This window comes from Arachis hypogaea, chromosome 4, assembly GCF_003086295.3.
Source record: "Arachis hypogaea cultivar Tifrunner chromosome 4, arahy.Tifrunner.gnm2.J5K5, whole genome shotgun sequence".
Lineage (NCBI taxonomy): Eukaryota > Viridiplantae > Streptophyta > Magnoliopsida > Fabales > Fabaceae > Arachis > Arachis hypogaea.
Window position 1 is genome coordinate 24,521,632 of NC_092039.1, and position 13,316 is coordinate 24,534,947.

Here is a 13,316-nt window from a genome sequence, read left to right on the forward strand (position 1 = left end):
GTTTCCACATCTTTACTCTTCTAGTTCCTTTTATTAATTTCTTGTTCTAGTTACTTTGTTGTTGATGTACTCTTGCTTTTTCTATTTTCTTTTAATGCAATTTATGTTTGATTTCTTTTATTGTTTAATTGATTTGTTATTGTTATCTCCTTGCAATTGGTAGTTGTAGATTTACTTTTCTTACAATTTTATCTTGCTTTTCTTTTATGCCTCCCAAGTGTTTGATTAAATGCTTGGAAGGATGTTAGAGTAGATCTTTTCTCCTCTTGATTAAATGCTTGGAAGGATCCTTTTATGCCTCCCAAGTATTTCTTTCGCCATTTACATTTCCTGTTTCAACATGAAATTGTATTAAAGCAAAGCCACGTTTACGTTTTTGTTACTCTTTTGAAGGATGTTTATTGCTTAACCTTCTTTTAAACTGCGAGGCGACTTTCTTGCAAGTTTTCGATTCTTTTAAAAACAATGTATTCAAAAATATTTGTAATCGTGCTCTTGAGTTCTGTGATCTTTGTCTTGGGTTTGAAATATTATCTTCTGTAAACCTCATATTTCATCGACTCAGTTTGAATTTGTTTTAAACTGATGCGCTGGTTTTCTTGTTGATCCTATTGAACTTCTTTGATCCAAGGGTTATCTTTGAAGTTGTCAATTGATTTATTTCTAGCAAACTTCATTACTTGAGCATCCTTGTTTATCTGGAATTGGATATATTCTTTCTAATCTATGAGTACTATCCTTGATATCATTTCTCCTTGCTAGAATCTTGTATCCTTCTGAGTAGACTCGAGAATTGTTTTGATATCACGTGCGATTTGTAGACGTAGTAACGCGATACGTTAGTTCTTTAAGACGTGATGCGTATACGGAAGTTGAAGCGGTAGGTGTGCAACGTATGAGTTGTGGGCATTTTGTTCCATGCGAACGGATTTGTGGTTGTCAGGCTTGTGATCGAAATTGGGGTTTGTAAAGTGCTTGATGGAGTTGGAAAGTTGAAACTTTGAGGTTGACATGAGATTAGTGTGCAGAGGTTAAGCACGTCGTTTTAACTCCATCCTGTTTTATAGCCTTTGATACTTTGCCCTTCTATCACATGATTGACCATTGACCCATGTTATCTTTTGCATTGAGCCTACCTTGTAACGTTTGCTTTGCAATCACACTCCTACCTTTACATCCTTATGCTTATGACAATCAAAGTATTTGAAAATCGTATATATGATCATATTTTGAGATATTTTGCTTCTTCCTTGAATGTGTTCAAGGGTGAACTGTTATGGAATTTCTTTCATTTTGTATCAATTTTCGAGGGCGAAAATTTTTATAAGGTGGGTAGAATGTAAGACCCAGAATATTTGAAAAGTCTTTTTATGATCAAGTCTCAAATTATAGTTATTTATAGCCTTAATTTCAGAAATTATTTTATTAAAGATAATTAAGACAAGTTTTGATTTATTGAACTTGAGATAAGTTATGATTATTATCCAATTTTACAATTATTGGATCATTTTCTATATTTAAAGTATAAAGTTGATAGTTATGAAATAATAAGGATTTTATATGATTTGGATTAGATAAGTAATATTTTAAATATTATTTCTGCTATTTTGGAAAATGAAGAAATTAAGTATATTATTTCTAATTTTTGGATTTGGGCATTTTATTGAAAATAATTTGTGGAATTGATGAGCAAATAGTATTTTCTATGTACAAATAGTGTTGGATTTAATTTGGGTTTCAATTACTATATTATTCCCAATTTTATGTGAAATTACCATAATGCCCCTAACCCTAATTTTGCTAAACCTATTCCCTTCCATCCTCCCTCCACGCTGCGCAGCCCAACCTATTTCCTTACTGCCTATGCTGCGCAGCAACAACAACAACACACGGCTTCCCATTTCATGAAAGGAAGAAACTAAAGCAGAGAAGGAGAGGGAGCTTGAGAAGGGAGATCGGGCAGAGAGGGGAAGGGCGGCGCCGGCGAGGAGCCACTATCGCCGCCACCGCATTGTCGCTGGGTCCCGGAGGGAGACCGTGCTTGGGGCTGTCGCCGTCGCGCTACCAATTTGCCGCCGATCCCGTCATCCGCGCCGTCGAAGGCCAGCAGAGGGAGAGAGAACGAACGCGAGCCAGCGCCACCACTGAGAAGGGGAACTCGAGCAGGCGCCGCCGCAATGTAGCCTTGCATCCGCCGCCGTCTTCGCGGGACTTGTGTGGCCGTGGCCGCCCCTTGCCGTGGAGCCCGTGGCGTCGCCGTTCAGCCATCACCGGAGCAGAAACGCGCGAGAGAGATGGACGCCGCCAGAAGCGTCGCGTCGCTGCCGCTGCTTGTGCCGTCGTCGTCGCCGGACTCTTGAGCGCCGCCGTCAGAAAGGGTTCCGGTCGCCGTTAATGGAGCTAGCCGGAACTGTTCTGGGGTTTTGCCACTCATTCAGATTCTGCTCAGTTTTGGTTAGTGCTGTTGCTATTGTTCTGGCCGCCGGAAAACCTTGCTGCCGCCACCTCTGTGCCGGAAACAGCCGCTGAGTCTTTTATGATGGTAAGCTCTAGCCCTGCTTCAGCTTCTTTACCCGTTAATTTCTCCATGGGCCATGAGAGTTGTTGCTAAGGCTGGTTGTGTCAGGATTTTACCGCGAGCTGCCGTCGTTCTGGTCACCGGCTGTGACGTTGGTGTTGCCGGAATCCACCACTGGTGCAGCCGCTACTTGGTTCCCTCGAGTACGGTAAGCGTTTTGTTTGGAAGAGTCCTTTAATCGCCGCTTTATTATCATATACTGACGTTTTGCAGCATTAATTGCTATCAGTTGAGGTTCGGCTATTGTATGTTGCGATTAGTGTCGCTGTGGTTACCGCGAGGGTAGCTTGGAGCCGAGGTTGCGGTTGTTAGTGATCTCGGTTAAGAGAGAGGGTTCTCGTGGCGCGTTTGGGTTCTGGTTTTGGCGTTTTGAGGTAGGGGCGCTTTCCAAAATTATGTTTTATGTATTGGAATTATTACATATGGATACTGATGTGGGATATTGTGTATTTAGTGATTGTATCTGCCTTATGTATTATTTGATTGACTCGAATGATTATGGATGTTGATTGGGCTGAATTGTTGTGCGGCTTTGTGAAATGTAATGTTTGAAGTTGATTCTTTAAAGATTTGAAATCTGAGTTTAATCCGTTGAGGATTGATTTGATTTGAGTAAATTACTTTGATGATTTGAAAAGTCGAATGTACCTTTGAATTTAGCCTGGTTCATTTTAATTGATTTGGTTTTGGACGAGTGATTTGTTATTGAATCGTTTCTTTAAAGCTTTGGAAATGAGTTATATCGATTGATATTGAGTTGATTTTGAAATGGTATCTTTGAGATACGCCACTGAGGCGATTGTTGGATTTAGCTTGCTTTAAATTGATTTCTGGTTTTGAGCTGTTGAAAAGGAATGAGGGATGGTTTAGTTGGGACCCGAACCGGGTGGCAAAAGTCCAAGTTTTAGGGGAGGTGCTGCCAAAATTTCTACAAAATCCTACAATTGTTTGTAAGGTTATTTAAAAAGGGTTGGAATTGAGAAATTGTATGATTTGATTTATTAAAAGGATATTTATGTTTTCAAGCTTAATTTATTTGATGAACCTTATACGTTGAGTTCGGCTTATTTAGAACTGAACTATTTTTACCGTTTGAATCACTGAAGGAAAGAATGATGCTCCAATATCGATTTTAAAATAAAAAGGAGTTTTTAGTGATTTCAAAGGAACCTAGACTTTTGATTGATTAATCAAGTTTGAGGCATTTTGGAAGAGTTAGAAAAATGGGTTCTAAAAAGAAACTTGAAAGTGGTTTGATTCAAATGAACCGGTTTCGTTTCAAATGAGTTGATTTTTGGACCGGGTTGGAACTCGTGATTTTGTATAATCGGTCTTATAATAAATTCAATTTTATTTACTTGAACCGAGGATTTATGATTTTAAGAGTTTCAATGAATTTTAAGGAATTTATATAAGTTGACCTTCCCTAAAGACTTGGGACTCTGCCGAGAAACTTTTGTTATAAAATCCCATTGTTGGATGGGTGATTTTGAATGCTTTGAAATAAATCCTTAACTTGCCATGGTTTTGGAAGTTTTGGGAAGAGAATGCCGAGAGTGGCTTTGTTTTAAAAAGGGAACTCACTTTGAGTAAAATTTGGCTTATGAGCCTGAGATGATTTGAGAAAATGAGACCCTTTAAAGCCAAGGCTGAAAAGAGTTGAAATTTGATTTCAAAGTGAAATGGCTTGAGAAAAGTGAGTTATGGCTTAAATGCCGGTTTTATGAATTTGATGATGTTGAATGATGGAAGTACTGTTTTTGTTATGGGCCAGAATGGCTGTGTATGATTATGAATATTGGCTGTATTTATTGATAAATTGTTTGGTTCTGAATTGAACCGTGAGCCGGATGGCTGAGATGGATGGTGATCCATGATTGAATATAAATGCATGTATGCAATTGAAGGATTTGTGAATTTAAGCCGAATGGCTGAGATGAAAGTTGTAAGCGAGTATGCTTGTGTTTTCTCTCTGTTGTAAGGGTGACAGGGCACCGATACCCTCTAATGGCGACAGGGCGCAGATACCCTCTAATGGCGACAGGGCGCAGATACCCTCTAATGGCGACAGGGCGCAAATACCCTCTAATGATAATAATGCGCAACAGAGAGACTGTGTCCGGGTTAGCTACCGGACACGTCGGGTTGGCTTGGTAACCGACAGATGATATCATCAGCCACTAGGGACAGGCATGCATCATATGCATCTATGTGACATTGTTTGGGTATGCATATTGTACTTGGTTTGCCTATGTGATTAACTGCTAATTGTTCTACTTGCAATAACTGTTTGTTTGTGTTTGCATCTTCCTACTTGTGTTTGCTTCTGGAACTATGTTGGATTGTGGTGGATTGGTTGTGGTTGGATTGTTTGGGCCTAGGGCCGTGGTTGAATGAGATGGACCGATGGTTGATTTCGGTTTTGTGGTTCTGGTTTGGAATAAGATATGAAAGGTTATTTTGGTTCAGTATAGATAAACCTTTTTAAAATGCTTTGATGTTTTGAGAATTGAACGGTTCCTCTTTCAGAAAAGATTTCTGACTTACGTTTATTGTAAACTGTTGTTTTTGAAAAGAGGCATAAGATGGTTAATAATCACTGGTACGGTTTATCTTCATGTATCCTATTACAGTAATTCCTAAAAACCCTCTACTGAGAACCCTTTCGAGGATGATGTTCTCACCCCTTACAATTTTCCCCTTTCAGGATATGGGCGCAAAAGTTACGAAGAATTTATTTAGTTATTGTTGTGATGTTCTGTATTGCCTTAGATTATTAATTATTGTACCCTCGCCTTTATCTTGATATATTCTGTAAGAGGGATAGGAATTGTATTGGTTAATGTCTGTAATATTATTTGTATATGTATGTATATATATGGATGTACTCTTTATGAGGTTCTGTAAGTTGTATGGTTTCTTTGGATGTACGTTATCGAACGAAAGTATTATTGGGAATGGTATTGCGGTTTAAAGTTTTTACACAGGCTCATATTTTAGTATTAAATAGTATAAGTGTCGTCGTAATGTCCGAGCTATCAGAGTTGCGCAGCCAGAAGCGCGAGCTTTGGTAGTTAGGGTGTTACATTATGGTATCAGAGCAGTTCTTCCTGTAGAGCCTGAGGAATGGACTGACTATGCTTCAATTGCATACTCTGAGCGTTTGTCATGTATTAGGTCTTGTCGAATGACGAGAATTAGAGCTTTATGCACATGACGATCTATTGATTAACGTTGTTAGTCTTCCGTTGCATAATTTCTGATATTAAGTTTGGCCGGCTTAATACTAGTGAATTATGTATATGAGAGCACTAATGGGTTATCATAGATGGTATACGAGTCTTGAGTAAAGCGAATCGCGGGTTTTGGGAACGTTAGAAACTATTTCTCGAGGCTATTCAGTTGTGTGTCTTGAATTTTGATCGAGTTGACCTGTTCTTTCGTATCCTAACTTGAAGTTCTTGTTTGCTAGTCCTCTTGAAAAGTAGTTTGATACTTCAACTCTATTTCTTTATTCATATGCATCCTTGTTTGATCTTAAAGTGCATATGCTTGTTTAAAACCCTTGTTGCATCTGTCTTTCTCTGTTTGAGTCCTTCCTGATTCCAAGATTCCTTGATATAGCTTTGAACTTGTCTTGACGTGCTGTAACTTTTAACTCCGGGTTCTAAATTCATTCTTAAAGAACTTGTTGATTCAGTTTTCCTCTTATTTGACAGTGATTACGGCTAATTTTGAAATTTTCACAAAAGTTGCTGTTGATTTGATATATACTTATCTACACATGTGGAACTTGAAGATTTCTCATACAGTTTAATGATTATTTATTTCTAATACATCGCCTGTGCTTTTACTGGTTTGTGGAACTACATTTACTTTAAGATACAATTTGACTTTCTAGTAATTTTACTATGGTTCCAACGCACATCTTTATTTGCTTAGGTATTTGGATATTTTTCAAAATTTTGGAAAGGAAAGCTTTTTCACTTTTATCCCAGTTGAGTCTCATTTGATAAGCTTTACTTAACTTATTTTGAATTGAGTTTGATTTAGCATGCTATATGATTTATGCCATTGTTGTTCTTTTGAGAGTGTTGGACTCATAGCTTTCTTCCTATGAACGGACTAAATTTTCTACTAAACCTTCCATCTATATGAATATTATACTTGACCTTATTTTTAACTAATCTTTTACAATTTGTGAACATTACCATTGATCTTGGTTTTTCCAATCTTGTGAATCTCATTTTTATGTGAGTTAGTTTGATTTGTTTCAAAATAGTGCATCATTTATAGATCCTCTCATTATCTTTACACAAGTTTTTAGTCAAAGATTTATCCTTGAGAAATCACTAATGATTGAGTTGTCTTTTCCTACGACTTTTCTTTTGGATCAATTGGAAGCTTGTTGGATGTTTCACGACTAATGAATCTTGTTTGAACTACCTTGATTTAAAACCCTCTCTTGCATGGCTTGACTCTTTTTAAGTACATCCTAATTTTCTTAAATGTTCTTCGGAGATGGTGATTTCAAGAACACTTTGGAGTCTTGTTTTGAACCTTTTAAAGAAGATTTGAATTCTTTAGTAAAAAAAAAAAAGTTTCAAACGAAATTTATTTTCTGTTGCTTGGTTATGATTGAAACCATTGTTCAAATTTTGGCAAAGTTGTTTTAAAGTTGGCATGCGCTATTGAAAATAAAGTTTTGAGAAGCTTCCTTGGTTAGTGGAAACCGATTCGTGTGTAACGCATCACTTATTTCATTTACCAAATTGTAAACAAATTTTTACTTTGGAGTTTCTTTTCTAAAAAGAGTTTAACTTCCTCTTTCAGTCTCGCTATAAAGGTTATACACGCTTGTTTGAATATGGAATTTGATGATTTTTGAACAAGCATTTTATTCTTCTTCCGAGTTTTATGAACTGCTTTTGGTCGAGTTGTGCACCTAACTATCTTTCTAAAATATTTGAGGAAATACTTTTGCTCTTAGCCAAAATCTGTGTACAGTTTGTTTTAAAATTCTACATGATCTGTTTCAACATGAAATTGTATTCAAGCAAAGCCACGTTTACGTTTTTGTTACTCTTTTGAAGGATGTTTATTGCTTAACCTTCTTTTAAACTGCGAGGCGACTTTCTTGCAAGTTTTCGATTCTTTTAAAAACAATGTATTCAAAAATATTTGTAATCGTGCTCTTGAGTTCTGTGATCTTTGTCTTGGGTTTGAAATATTATCTTCTGTAAACCTCATATTTCATCGACTCAGTTTGAGTTTGTTTTAAACTGATGCGCTGGTTTTCTTGTTGATCCTATTGAACTTCTTTGATCCAAGGGTTATCTTTGAAGTTGTCAATTGATTTATTTCTAGCAAACTTCATTACTTGAGCATCCTTGTTTATCTGGAATTGGATATATTCTTTCTAATCTATGAGTACTATCCTTGATATCATTTCTCCTTGCTAGAATCTTGTATCCTTCTGAGTAGACTCGAGAATTGTTTTGATATCACGTGCGATTTGTAGACGTAGTAACGCGATACGTTAGTTCTTTAAGACGTGATGCGTATACGGAAGTTGAAGCGGTAGGTGTGCAACGTATGAGTTGTGGGCATTTTGTTCCATGCGAACGGATTTGTGGTTGTCAGGCTTGTGATCGAAATTGGGGTTTGTAAAGTGCTTGATGGAGTTGGAAAGTTGAAACTTTGAGGTTGACATGAGATTAGTGTGCAGAGGTTAAGCACGTCGTTTTAACTCCATCCTGTTTTATAGCCTTTGATACTTTGCCCTTCTATCACATGATTGACCATTGACCCATGTTATCTTTTGCATTGAGCCTACCTTGTAACGTTTGCTTTGCAATCACACTCCTACCTTTACATCCTTATGCTTATGACAATCAAAGTATTTGAAAATCGTATATATGATCATATTTTGAGATATTTTGCTTCTTCCTTGAATGTGTTCAAGGGTGAACTGTTATGGAATTTCTTTCATTTTGTATCAATTTTCGAGGGCGAAAATTTTTATAAGGTGGGTAGAATGTAAGACCCAGAATATTTGAAAAGTCTTTTTATGATCAAGTCTCAAATTATAGTTATTTATAGCCTTAATTTCAGAAATTATTTTATTAAAGATAATTAAGACAAGTTTTGATTTATTGAACTTGAGATAAGTTATGATTATTATCCAATTTTACAATTATTGGATCATTTTCTATATTTAAAGTATAAAGTTGATAGTTATGAAATAATAAGGATTTTATATGATTTGGATTAGATAAGTAATATTTTAAATATTATTTCTGCTATTTTGGAAAATGAAGAAATTAAGTATATTATTTCTAATTTTTGGATTTGGGCATTTTATTGAAAATAATTTGTGGAATTGATGAGCAAATAGTATTTTCTATGTACAAATAGTGTTGGATTTAATTTGGGTTTCAATTACTATATTATTCCCAATTTTATGTGAAATTACCATAATGCCCCTAACCCTAATTTTGCTAAACCTATTCCCTTCCATCCTCCCTCCACGCTGCGCAGCCCAACCTATTTCCTTACTGCCTATGCTGCGCAGCAACAACAACAACACACGGCTTCCCATTTCATGAAAGGAAGAAACTAAAGCAGAGAAGGAGAGGGAGCTTGAGAAGGGAGATCGGGCAGAGAGGGGAAGGGCGGCGCCGGCGAGGAGCCACTATCGCCGCCACCGCATTGTCGCTGGGTCCCGGAGGGAGACCGTGCTTGGGGCTGTCGCCGTCGCGCTACCAATTTGCCGCCGATCCCGTCATCCGCGCCGTCGAGGGCCAGTAGAGGGAGAGAGAACGAACGCGAGCCAGCGCCACCACTGAGAAGGGGAACTCGAGCAGGCGCCGCCGCAATGTAGCCTTGCATCCGCCGCCGTCTTCGCGGGACTTGTGTGGCCGTGGCCGCCCCTTGCCGTGGAGCCCGTGGCGTCGCCGTTCAGCCATCACCGGAGCAGAAACGCGCGAGAGAGATGGACGCCGCCAGAAGCGTCGCGTCGCTGCCGCTGCTTGTGCCGTCGTCGTCGCCGGACTCTTGAGCGCCGCCGTCAGAAAGGGTTCCGGTCGCCGTTAATGGAGCTAGCCGGAACTGTTCTGGGGTTTTGCCACTCATTCAGATTCTGCTCAGTTTTGGTTAGTGCTGTTGCTATTGTTCTGGCCGCCGGAAAACCTTGCTGCCGCCACCTCTGTGCCGGAAACAGCCGCTGAGTCTTTTATGATGGTAAGCTCTAGCCCTGCTTCAGCTTCTTTACCCGTTAATTTCTCCATGGGCCATGAGAGTTGTTGCTAAGGCTGGTTGTGTCAGGATTTTACCGCGAGCTGCCGTCGTTCTGGTCACCGGCTGTGACGTTGGTGTTGCCGGAATCCACCACTGGTGCAGCCGCTACTTGGTTCCCTCGAGTACGGTAAGCGTTTTGTTTGGAAGAGTCCTTTAATCGCCGCTTTATTATCATATACTGACGTTTTGCAGCATTAATTGCTATCAGTTGAGGTTCGGCTATTGTATGTTGCGATTAGTGTCGCTGTGGTTACCGCGAGGGTAGCTTGGAGCCGAGGTTGCGGTTGTTAGTGATCTCAGTTAAGAGAGAGGGTTCTCGTGGCGCGTTTGGGTTCTGGTTTTGGCGTTTTGAGGTAGGGGCGCTTTCCAAAATTATGTTTTATGTATTGGAATTATTACATATGGATACTGATGTGAGATATTGTGTATTTAGTGATTGTATCTGCCTTATGTATTATTTGATTGACTCGAATGATTATGGATGTTGATTGGGCTGAATTGTTGTGCGGCTTTGTGAAATGTAATGTTTGAAGTTGATTCTTTAAAGATTTGAAATCTGAGTTTAATCCATTGAGGATTGATTTGATTTGAGTAAATTACTTTGATGATTTGAAAAGTCGAATGTACCTTTGAATTTAGCCTGGTTCATTTTAATTGATTTGGTTTTGGACGAGTGATTTGTTATTGAATCGTTTCTTTAAAGCTTTGGAAATGAGTTATATCGATTGATATTGAGTTGATTTTGAAATGGTATCTTTGAGATACGCCACTGAGGCGATTGTTGGATTTAGCTTGCTTTAAATTGATTTCTGGTTTTGAGCTGTTGAAAAGGAATGAGGGATGGTTTAGTTGGGACCCGAACCGGGTGGCAAAAGTCCAAGTTTTAGGGGAGGTGCTGCCAAAATTTCTACAAAATCCTACAATTGTTTGTAAGGTTATTTAAAAAGGGTTGGAATTGAGAAATTGTATGATTTGATTTATTAAAAGGATATTTATGTTTTCAAGCTTAATTTATTTGATGAACCTTATACGTTGAGTTCGGCTTATTTAGAACTGAACTATTTTTACCGTTTGAATCACTGAAGGAAAGAATGATGCTCCAATATCGATTTTAAAATAAAAAGGAGTTTTTAGTGATTTCAAAGGAACCTAGACTTTTGATTGATTAATCAAGTTTGAGGCATTTTGGAAGAGTTAGAAAAATGGGTTCTAAAAAGAAACTTGAAAGTGGTTTGATTCAAATGAACCGGTTTCGTTTCAAATGAGTTGATTTTTGGACCGGGTTGGAACTCGTGATTTTGTATAATCGGTCTTATAATAAATTCAGTTTTATTTACTTGAACCGAGGATTTATGATTTTAAGAGTTTCAATGAATTTTAAGGAATTTATATAAGTTGACCTTCCCTAAAGACTTGGGACTCTGCCGAGAAACTTTTGTTATAAAATCCCATTGTTGGATGGGTGATTTTGAATGCTTTGAAATAAATCCTTAACTTTCCATGGTTTTGGAAGTTTTGGGAAGAGAATGCCGAGAGTGGCTTTGTTTTAAAAAGGGAACTCACTTTGAGTAAAATTTGGCTTATGAGCCTGAGATGATTTGAGAAAATGAGACCCTTTAAAGCCAAGGCTGAAAAGAGTTGAAATTTGATTTCAAAGTGAAATGGCTTGAGAAAAGTGAGTTATGGCTTAAATGCCGGTTTTATGAATTTGATGATGTTGAATGATGGAAGTACTGTTTTTGTTATGGGCCAGAATGGCTGTGTATGATTATGAATATTGGCTGTATTTATTGATAAATTGTTTGGTTCTGAATTGAACCGTGAGCCGGATGGCTGAGATGGATGGTGATCCATGATTGAATATAAATGCATGTATGCAATTGAAGGATTTGTGAATTTAAGCCGAATGGCTGAGATGAAAGTTGTAAGCGAGTATGCTTGTGTTTTCTCTCTGTTGTAAGGGTGACAGGGCACCGATACCCTCTAATGGCGACAGGGCGCAGATACCCTCTAATGGCGACAGGGCGCAAATACCCTCTAATGATAATAATGCGCAACAGAGAGACTGTGTCCGGGTTAGCTACCGGACACGTCGGGTTGGCTTGGTAACCGACAGATGATATCATCAGCCACTAGGGACAGGCATGCATCATATGTATCTATGTGACATTGTTTGGGTATGCATATTGTACTTGGTTTGCCTATGTGATTAACTGCTAATTGTTCTACTTGCAATAACTGTTTGTTTGTGTTTGCATCTTCCTACTTGTGTTTGCTTCTGGAACTATGTTGGATTGTGGTGGATTGGTTGTGGTTGGATTGTTTGGGCCTAGGGCCGTGGTTGAATGAGATGGACCGATGGTTGATTTCGGTTTTGTGGTTCTGGTTTGGAATAAGATATGAAAGGTTATTTTGGTTCAGTATAGATAAACCTTTTTGAAATGCTTTGATGTTTTGAGAATTGAACGGTTCCTCTTTCAGAAAAGATTTCTGACTTACGTTTATTGTAAACTGTTGTTTTTGAAAAGAGGCATAAGATGGTTAATAATCACTGGTACGGTTTATCTTCATGTATCCTATTACAGTAATTCCTAAAAACCCTCTACTGAGAACCCTTTCGAGGATGATGTTCTCACCCCTTACAATTTTCCCCTTTCAGGATATGGGCGCAGAAGTTACGAAGAATTTATTTAGTTATTGTTGTGATGTTCTGTATTGCCTTAGATTATTAATTATTGTACCCTCGCCTTTATCTTGATATATTCTGTAAGAGGGATAGGAATTGTATTGGTTAATGTCTGTAATATTATTTGTATATGTATGTATATATATGGATGTACTCTTTATGAGGTTCTGTAAGTTGTATGGTTTCTTTGGATGTACGTTATCGAACGAAAGTATTATTGGGAATGGTATTGCGGTTTAAAGTTTTTACACAGGCTCATATTTTAGTATTAAATAGTATAAGTGTCGTCGTAATGTCCGAGCTATCAGAGTTGCGCAGCCAGAAGCGCGAGCTTTGGTAGTTAGGGTGTTACAGCCAAACTTAGCGTCAGAAGAAACAAAAGGTGAAATACTGTAACGACTTGAGTTAGGATTGGCGATATTAAGTAGCAGAACACTTCGTGGAAGGAGGGACAGTTGTAGCGAAGGGTTATCCACGCTTGGCGGTGAATACAACTCTGGGTGGATTACCGACGGCTGAACAAAGTGACCGTGAAGAACAAGTATCCGATGCCGAGGATAGATAATTTAATGGAACAATTGCGAGGAGCTGGAGTGAAGGAGGATAGTAATGGGAGACTTAATACGAGAGAAATTACCAACAAATGCTTGTGACTCGATCTATCTTTCTTTTGTAATCTGCGTTGAAGAACTTTATTCCGTGACCTTTCTTGATAATTAAATTGAACATTTCCAAAATCAAACCTTGCTCGCA

General features: G+C 38.3%; 2 long non-coding RNA genes across 3 annotated transcripts; both read left to right on the plus strand.

Moving 5' to 3' along the window:
- Positions 1-1,812: 1,812 nt before the first annotated feature.
- Positions 1,813-5,570, plus strand: LOC112796541 (uncharacterized). 2 transcript variants are annotated; one of them, XR_003199232.3, is made up of 5 exons: positions 1,826-2,542; positions 2,627-2,726; positions 2,808-2,952; positions 4,561-4,803; positions 5,286-5,570. It is a non-coding gene; the product is annotated as an uncharacterized lncRNA (long non-coding RNA). The 2 variants fall into 2 exon arrangements; XR_003818096.2 differs by lacking the exon at positions 4,561-4,803 and having other exon boundaries at positions 1,813-2,542.
- A 3,516-nt stretch (positions 5,571-9,086) lies between these two features.
- LOC114924021 (uncharacterized) lies at positions 9,087-12,813 on the plus strand. The gene is made up of 4 exons (XR_003199231.3): positions 9,087-9,820; positions 9,905-10,004; positions 10,086-10,230; positions 12,537-12,813. It is a non-coding gene; the product is annotated as an uncharacterized lncRNA (long non-coding RNA).
- Positions 12,814-13,316: the final 503 nt, after the last annotated feature.